Raw genomic sequence first — 9,043 nt, forward strand, 5'->3', positions numbered from 1 at the left:
GAAGTTATAGTCAAACTTCAAAGCTGAACTACAATTGTACAATTGTAGTCAAATTTTTATGTGCTACAAGTTTTGTGTGCTAAAATTTGTGTCATAGCTGAACTACAATAACATTAGTCTTGTATTGCTACTTCAATATTGCACAATTAGCTAAAATTTAAGCTGTTGTATTGCTGCTCAATTAGCTAAAATTTAAACTCTTTTATTGCTACTTTAATGCTGCTCAATTAGCTAAAATTTAAGCTCTTGTATTGTTGCTCAATTAGCTAAAATTTATGCTCTTGTATTGCTACTTCAATAGGTAGACAAATGGATGAGCTAACATTACTAGAGCTGTCGTATTGCTGTAGACAAATGGGTAGCATTCTGATTTAATTTTAAGCTGTCGTATTGCTGTAGACAAATGGATGAGCTAACATTACTAGAGCTACTACTATAACTGGGGGTTGTTATAGTCAAACTTCAAAGTTGAACTACAATTGAGCTAAATTTATTTGAAAATCACAATGGTAAGGTTAATATCCATGGTTAAACATTGAGCTAAATTTTCTTATTTATTTGTCATAGGATGAGGTGGGAAGACAAATTTCAGATGATAACATGATTAATGATGCAAGATGCGAAGAAGATAGTTCATCAGTAGTTCGACGAAGAGGACCTAATCACGGGTCTCAAATTCCAACTAATATTGATGAACGGACTAAAATAAATGTGGTTATGAATAAGTATGTCATATGACCTTTTAAATTTATTAAGTTTTGATACTTTTGTATTAAATTAATTTTGTTGTTATAATATTCTTAATTTTGTTATCTTTAGATTTGTCGAAAATGAGGTTCCTCGTGAAATTACAAATGATATCAAAGGAGTGATTAAAGGAGTATGGCCAACGTGGAAAAAGGTGCCTAATGATATTAAAGATTTACTTTGGGAAAATTTTAAGGTAAGTAATACATTTTTTAATTAGAGCAGCCATTGATTATTTATTCACATATGAAATTATATATAATCATTGATTATTTATTTGTTTTGATGCAGTTGAGATATAATTGGGATAATTTTACCGACAGAGAAATGAAAAAGGTATGGAATGAAAATTCAAGTGAGAGATACAGGGCATCCATTCATTTGGCTAAGAAAGCAGCATTATCATCTGCACAAGAAGATTTAGGAAGGAAACCAGACATATTAGATATGATAGGTTGAGGACCTGATTGGATGGAAGCTAATATATGAAATGACTTGGTTAAAATTCATTGGAATAAAGAAGATCACAAGATCAAATGTGAAATTGCACGGCAGAATAAAATGACAGCGAAGGATAGGTCTACTACCAAACATACTGGGGGTTCAATTTCTTTTGGAGCACACCGTGAGAGAATGGTAAACCTCCTTTTCTAACATGTTTATTCCAATAATTTACACATTCGATAAATTTATTATATATTTGACATTTAGATATAAATTCAATGTATCTCATTTGTTTTATTTTATATTGACATGTATTATGTATGATTGTAGAAAAAAGATTTGGGACGAGATGTGGATGAATTTGAGGTTTTTGAACGAATGCATAAAAGAAAGCAAGGTACTGGAGAGTTTGTGGATAACAAATCGGCTCGAGTTAGTGTAAGTCAACATAATTAATTATTCATTAATTTTCTATTAGCTTATATTAATTCTTACTTGTTGGTTTTTATATTTGTTAAACTAATATAAGCTCTTGTAATATGGACAGGAACAATATAAAGAGAGACAAAATGTTGATGATCAGTCTACTCAACCTTCATTCAATCTCAAATCATGGTGTGATGTGGTGGGCGAACCATGTAAGGGGAGGGTGTACGGATTTGGACGCAATCAACATTTTAGAAGATCATACAACGGAAGTTCCAATGAAATGTACTCTCATGAGAAGAACAAGGAATTATCTCAAGAAATTGAAGATATGCGTGCTATTAGCAAGAGGATGGAGGAAGAAATTACTGAAAGCAAAAATAAATTGGAACTCGTTATCAAAGAAAATAGACAGAGGGAAGAACAACTTATCGAGGAAGGTAGGCAAAGAGAAGAAAATCTAAAAGAGATGGTTCGTAAAATGATTCAAGAGGCGGGATATACAAATCATTTATATCCAGGAGGATCTGGTCCCCGTGAGCGTCGTGATAAGAGAAATAAAGATTAAATTACTTTATCTTTGATTAATGGTTAAATGTATTTAGATGATGTGAATATTTATTTATTTCAATATTAGTTTTATGATACTTTTGCATTAGAAATTAATTGTTTTAAAAATTTTAAATTTGTTTGAAATGTGTGCTTATTAAAAATATTATGTAGATGATAAATATAAATAATAATATAAATTTAGTGATAAATTTAAAAATGAATCTATATATATATTTATAAATAAAATTATAAACAGATTTATAAACAGATTAAAATCATATTTAATATGTTATTTGAGATAAATTAATGATTAGTTTAAAACAAAATTTGAGACGGAATTTATAAACCGAATTATAAATGAATTTATAAACAAATAAAATTATATTTTTTTATGTAATTTGAGACAGACTAATGACGGATTTAAAACAAAATTAAAAACAGAATTTATATTTTCAATTAATTTCATTTGATCAAATAAAAATAGATTCACAAACAATTTTTTAATTTGTTTTTGATATTTGAGACGGAATATTTCCGTCTCAAATTTAGCCACGGGGGTTTCACTAACGGATATTTGAAACGGAATATTCCGTCTCAAATATTTTTTAGAGACGGAAAAATGACTATCAGAGACGGAATTTTTCGTCTCTGAAGCCCTGTTTTCTTGTAGTGTATGAGCCGCTATGTACCGTCCTGTGAGTCGCCATCATATTTCAACCTACGTACCGCTATTGTATTTTGGTCGGTGTGTCGCTGTTGTATTCCAACTGCATGTTGCCTTCCGAATCCATGCCTCATCCGACTCTGTGCAGTCGCCTCCGGATCCATGACACATCCGGCTTTGTGTCGTCGTCTCTAGCTCTGTGCCTCCATCTTTGGCTCCTTGCCATCCTCTGACTCCATACCGGCATTTGGCTCAAGGCCATCCTTTGGCTTCACGCCATCCTCCAGCTCCCCACCGTCCTCTGGCTCTGTGTCAGTGCCTTTGGCCCTCTCTTTCAGGTCTGAATGCTTTTACATTCAGTCTTTTCATTACAGTACTATTTATTTTCTATCATCGGAGGCTGACTTAAGCATCGGAGTGCCAGACCGGGGCAGCCATAGACCAAATACTTTCAGACACCTTCGGTCACTCTCTTTTTTAGGGGTCCAACAACTTAGTCAACATAGAAGACAACTCATCATCCTTCCTCCCTTCGGGTCGTGGCGACTCAATCAACATTCCATCTATCTCAGCTTCCTAACAGGATCAAATTTGACATCATTTGTGGGAAGTTCGCCTGATCTGGAACGTGAAGAAAGATACGCTGGAAAACTCTTTGCAATTACCATGATCTCAAAGTATTTTGACAAGCACATTGCCGCCACATGCAGAAGGAAAATGGAATTTCTCAGGCATCATGATTCTTATTATATTCTATTCCCTCTTACTCCATGGGTATTCGGGAGTCAAGGGACCTAGTTAGATAATTAACCGATCAGTAGGTTAGATTTTTCTATTATATTCCCCCCTCACTCTATGAGTATTCGGGAGTAGAGGGACCGAGTTAGATCCTCAGTCGATCAACAGGTTGGTTTTTCTATTATATTCTCCCCTCACTTCATGGGTATTCGGGAGTCGAGAGACCAAATCAGAACCTCAGCCGATCTATACGTTAGTTTTTCTACCCCCGCCCGGACCCCCCACTCCATGAGTATTCGAAAGTCAAGGGATCGAGCCGGATTCTCAGCCAATCAACAAGTTAATTTTTCTATTATATTTCTTCTTTTGATCACATGATCTGCTATAAATCCTCGATCAGAGAGAGTAAGGGTCTAACTCCATGATCAGAGACTAAAGCCTTAGGTCCTCGATCAAATATTAGGGGCACAACTTCTCGATCAGAGACTTGGGGCATAGCTCCCTGATCATACACAAGGGGCACAACTTCTCGATCAGATACTAGGGGCATAACTCCTTGATTATAGACTAGGAGCACAACTTTTCGATCAGATACTAGAGGCACAACTTTTCGATCAGAGATTAGCGGTACAACTCCCCAATCAGGATCTAAGAGCTTAGCTCTCCGATCATGAACTAGGGGCCTTGCTCTCCAATCAGGGATTAGAGGCTCACTCCCTAATCATGTGTGCTACGGGCTCCACTTCTATTGATATCAGAGCCCAACCTCCTCTGTTTGGGATTGAGCAATCTCCATTGGTCTTGGACCAGAGTATCACAACTAGTTTTGGATAGGAGTACCCCACGGGCTCCACGCTTGTCAATCTCATAGGCTCTGCGCCCACTCAGCTCATGGGCTCCACACCCACATAGCTCACCGGCTCTGTGCCTTTTGATCTCACGGGCCTTGCTCCCTTCGATCTTATGGGCTCCGTGCCCACTTGACTTACGACCTCCGCTCCCGATCGGTTCACGGGCTTCACACCCACTTGATCCACAAGCTCTGCTCCCTTCGATATCATGGGCTCTAAGCCCTTCAATTTCATGACCTCTGCTCCCTTCGATCTCATAAGCCTTGCTCCCTTCAATCTCAAGAGCCTTGCTCCCTTCGATCTCATAAGCCTTGCTCCCTTCGATCTCATAGGCTCTGCGCCCGCTCGGCTTATGGCCTCCTCTCCCGATCAACTCATGGGCTTCATGCCCACTCGATCCATGAGCTCTGCTCCACTCAATATCATGACATTTGCTCTCATTTGCGTTTGACTCATGGGTTTTGTTCCCGTTTGCATTCAGCTTAGGACCTTCGCTCTCGATTGGCTCAGGGGCTTTGTGCACACTCGATCCACGAGCTCTACTCCCTTTGAGATCACGGGCTCTGCGACCACTCAACTCACGGGCTTTGCTCTCTTTTATGTTTGACTCATGGGTTTTGATCCCATTCACATTTGGCTTACAACCTTTGCTCCCTCTCAATTCACAAGATCCTCTTCCGCTCAGCTCACAGATTTTGCTCTCGTTCACTTTTGGTTTCATGGGTTATGCGCTTGCTCTGTTCAAGGGATCCATTCCCGCTTAGCTCATGAATTTCACTCCCATTCGCCTTCGATTTCATAGGCTCTGCTCCCACTCAGTTCATGGGATCCACTCTCACTCAGCTCACGGGCTTCGCCTCCGTTCACCTTCAATTTCACGGGCTCTACACTCAATCTATTCACGAGATCCGCTCCTGCTCAATACACGGGCTCCGCTCCCATTCGCCTTTGATTTCACGGGTTTCATGCCCACTCCGCTCACAGGCTCTACTCCTATTCGCCTTCGATCTCATGGGCTCCGCACCCACTTGGCACATGGGCTCCATGTCCTTCAATCTCTCGGGATCCACTCTTGCTCAACATCCTCTTTGCATTGGCTGCCCACTCAACATTCTCTCGGTTGCCCACTCAGCATCGGCTCAGTCAACTGCTCGACATCCTCTCTATATTCATTCAGTCGCTTGCTTGACATCCGCTCGATCGTCTGCTCGACATTCACCTTATCACCCGCTCGGCATTCGCCCAATCACTTTACTCAGCATCCGCTAGGCCTCTGATCAGTCATCTGCTTGACATTCACTCGATTGCCCTCTTAGCATTTGCTCGATCGCTCGCTTGACATTCACCCGATTGCTTGCTTTGCATTCGCTCCGCATTGTTTTTCGCCACTCGCTCGGCATAGGTACCACCGTTCGCTTGACACCACTAACGTCGCTCTCTTGACATGGCTTCTGCCGCTCGTTCGACATCGCCATAGCTATTAGCTAGGCATTATATGACGTACCCAGCAATCTGACTCTGTAGTTAGGAGAGATTAGCCTTACGATACGCTGTCTAGTCAGTCGGACTCGCGCGCCTTTCGACTAGACTTGAAGGGAAGGCTTGTGATGAGGATATATTTGGTAGGCCCTAGAAGGATTAGGGAGAAGGAGGGAAGGGTATTTTGGTCAATTCATTGGAGATCCCTCTTTTAAGTTTTGGCTCGGGCGTAAAAAGAATAAAAGAAAGAAAGAAAGGAGGCACCGCTAGAGGCGGAACACCCCTCTTGCCCATGCTATCAACTGCCAGCTTCTCCACCGACTTTAAGCCTCACCCCTTCTTCTTCTCTCTCCTGCACCACACCACCATTGGCTGGCTCCCCTTTTCCTTCCTCCTACGTACCAGGTCATCTCCGCTGACACGTGCCTCTTCCTCTCAACTTGACTCATTAGCGATACCGACACCAACACCTTCTCTACTCCATCATCACCAATCTCGACACCTCCCTCACTTTACCTCACATATTTCACCATCCTCTGAGCCACCGCCCCAGCGACATCGCCTCCAGTGACCGTCGTCGATCACACTCGCCATTGCCGCCTCAATTGGCCACCCCAGCAGGGCTTTACCTCATCTCCCTCTCCAGCCACCGGACCTTGTCGACCTCTTTATCGGTCATGACTCTCCTTTTCTAACATTGCCACACCATGCCTACTGGCGGTGTTCCGCCTCCTCTGTGTTCCGGTCTTCTAGTCGTCCGGTCTTTGCGCTGTTGCTGTGCTCTGGCATTGTAGCCTTCGAGCCACCACTGTGTTCCAACCTTCGTGCCATTCTAGCCGTGAGCCACTATTATATTCCGACCTGTGAGCCGATGTCATATTTCAGCCTGCGTTCTATTGTTGTATTCTGGCCTATGTACCACTATTGTATTTCGGTTGCGTGCCACCTTCTGGATCCATGCCTCCTTCGGCTCCGTGTCGTCGCCTCCAGATCTATGCCACATTCGGCTCTGTGTCGTCATCTCCAGATCCATGCCGCATTCGGCTCTGTGCCGTCATCTTCGGCTTAGTGCCTTCGTCTCCGGCTCCATGCCGTCCTCCGACTCTACGCCGTCATCTGACTTCGAGCTGTCTTAATGCTCTGGGTTGTCCTTTGTCTCTACGTAGTCCTTCGGCTCCGCACTGTCCTCCAGCTCCGTGTCAGTGCCTTCGACTCACTCTTGCGGGCTTGGTATGCTTTTACATTCAATCTTTTCATTACAATACTATTTATTTTCTATAATCGGAGGCTGACTTGAGTGTTAGAGTGCTAGACCGAGGTAGCTTCCGGTCTATTTTCTAACAACCTTACACACACCATAGACCAAAGACTTTCAAACACCTTCAATCATTCTCTTTTTTGGGGTTCAACGATGACTCAGTCAGCATTTTAATCACATTACTAGCCTTCTATCTATCTCAGCTTCTAAACGGGATCAAATATTATAAAAATTTAACTTATAAATATGCATAAACTGTACTCAGGATTTATCTGGTAGATGAATTAGTAAAAAAAAAAAATTACAAACCTTTAAAATTAATCGGGCAAAATCAGGTACCATCAATCAATTAATTTAACACAATTGAAAAATTGGAAATGCATTGATAAGAGTCCAAATTGAGCGTCACGAGTATACTAATCAAATTAACAATGTAATTCCAATAAACCCTTAACTACACAATGATGTCATAATAAAGAGCCTAGGGTCGAATCTCTTGAGGAAGTAACAATCAGATGTTTGTCTTAGACTTAAAACTATTTTTGAGATTTTCATCATTAAAATGGGGTTTTTTTTTTATTTTAATTCTAAATCTAATAAATGAAAAAGTTAAACAGTAAGAAACTAATCTAATGTTTGAATGAAATCTAACTAGGTATCAATAATTAATCAACAACGCATTGTCACTCTACGATGTGGTTTCACCATCAACACAATTAAACTAAGGAAAGAAATAGTAAGACACAAATGAATTCTACTAAAGCAAAAAATTAAACCCTAACTTAAAACTCAACAACTTAACAATTAACCAAGCTTTAACAAGAACTTAAACTAAATTGCACCAATGAAGTACTAGCTACTTAACATGAATTAAACATCAACAAGATAAAAAAAAATGCTAGATTACTTGATAAGAACATAACAAATGCAAATTGAAATCTATTCTAGAATTGAAGAAATGCATGAAACAAAGAAACCATGTCCACACCAAATCACTTCTCAAACAAGTCTCTCCTTGCTACCACATAAGGAAACTTGGTGAAACCTCACTTCGACAATCGAAGAAGAAGTTCATAGCAACTATTCTCAACTCGACCTTCACCAACACCAAAGGTCGAGCGATGCTGATGAAGAATCGAGTTGCCAAACTCAAAAAATCTACAACTCTGTGATCTGGACTCTCTGGATCTGTTGGATGGATGATGATGGATGAAGTGTTGTCGGAAGGGACTCAGTAGCACCAAAGGAACACTGTAGATGCTCACTGATGGAAAGCAGATCCACTGCCACCGCAGGAACGCCGTTGGAAAGTGGCAGAAGCAGAGAATCGTGGAAACAGAATTGTCGCCGGAGGAACACCTATTAGCGAACTCAGATGACCGAAACCTGGACACCAGTAGTTGGGAACCTCAACGCCAATGAAACTTGCTGAGGAGAAGATCTGGAAGAAGATGGTGGGTTGTGGTGCATCGCACGATGAAGAAGATCCCAGATGAACAGTAAAACCAAGCCACTGTTCATTTGCGAGAAATTTGGGTTTTATACCTTGGTTTAAACCTAGTTTATTTGGGGGTTTAGATTAGGTTCAAATGCAGTATTAGGGTTTTGTTGAGATGGATTTGACTTGGGTTACGCTCAATAAGTAGGAATGAGTTAAATTGGATTGGGTATGAGCTCCATCATTTGTGGAGTGAATCACTTGTTGGCCTTGATTATGTACAAATTGAATCAACTCAAGTGTCCTACAAAATCAAATTCAAATTGTGAGAATAATATTATGAATTAAGAGAAAAAATATACATTTGAGGTAAAACAATCTTCATGTATAAATATGATAAAAAGTACATATACACATGTACAATTAAATGTAATACACCTAATATT

At 40.4% G+C, this 9,043-nt stretch overlaps 1 long non-coding RNA gene across 1 annotated transcript; it reads left to right on the forward strand.

Moving 5' to 3' along the window:
• The first annotated feature begins 1,364 nt into the window (after positions 1-1,364).
• On the forward strand, positions 1,365-1,786 carry LOC122000429. The gene is made up of 3 exons (XR_006117126.1): positions 1,365-1,383; positions 1,522-1,629; positions 1,739-1,786. It is a non-coding gene; the product is annotated as an uncharacterized LOC122000429 (long non-coding RNA).
• Positions 1,787-9,043: the final 7,257 nt, after the last annotated feature.

This window comes from Zingiber officinale, chromosome 7A, assembly GCF_018446385.1.
Source record: "Zingiber officinale cultivar Zhangliang chromosome 7A, Zo_v1.1, whole genome shotgun sequence".
Classification (NCBI taxonomy): Eukaryota; Viridiplantae; Streptophyta; class Magnoliopsida; order Zingiberales; family Zingiberaceae; genus Zingiber; species Zingiber officinale.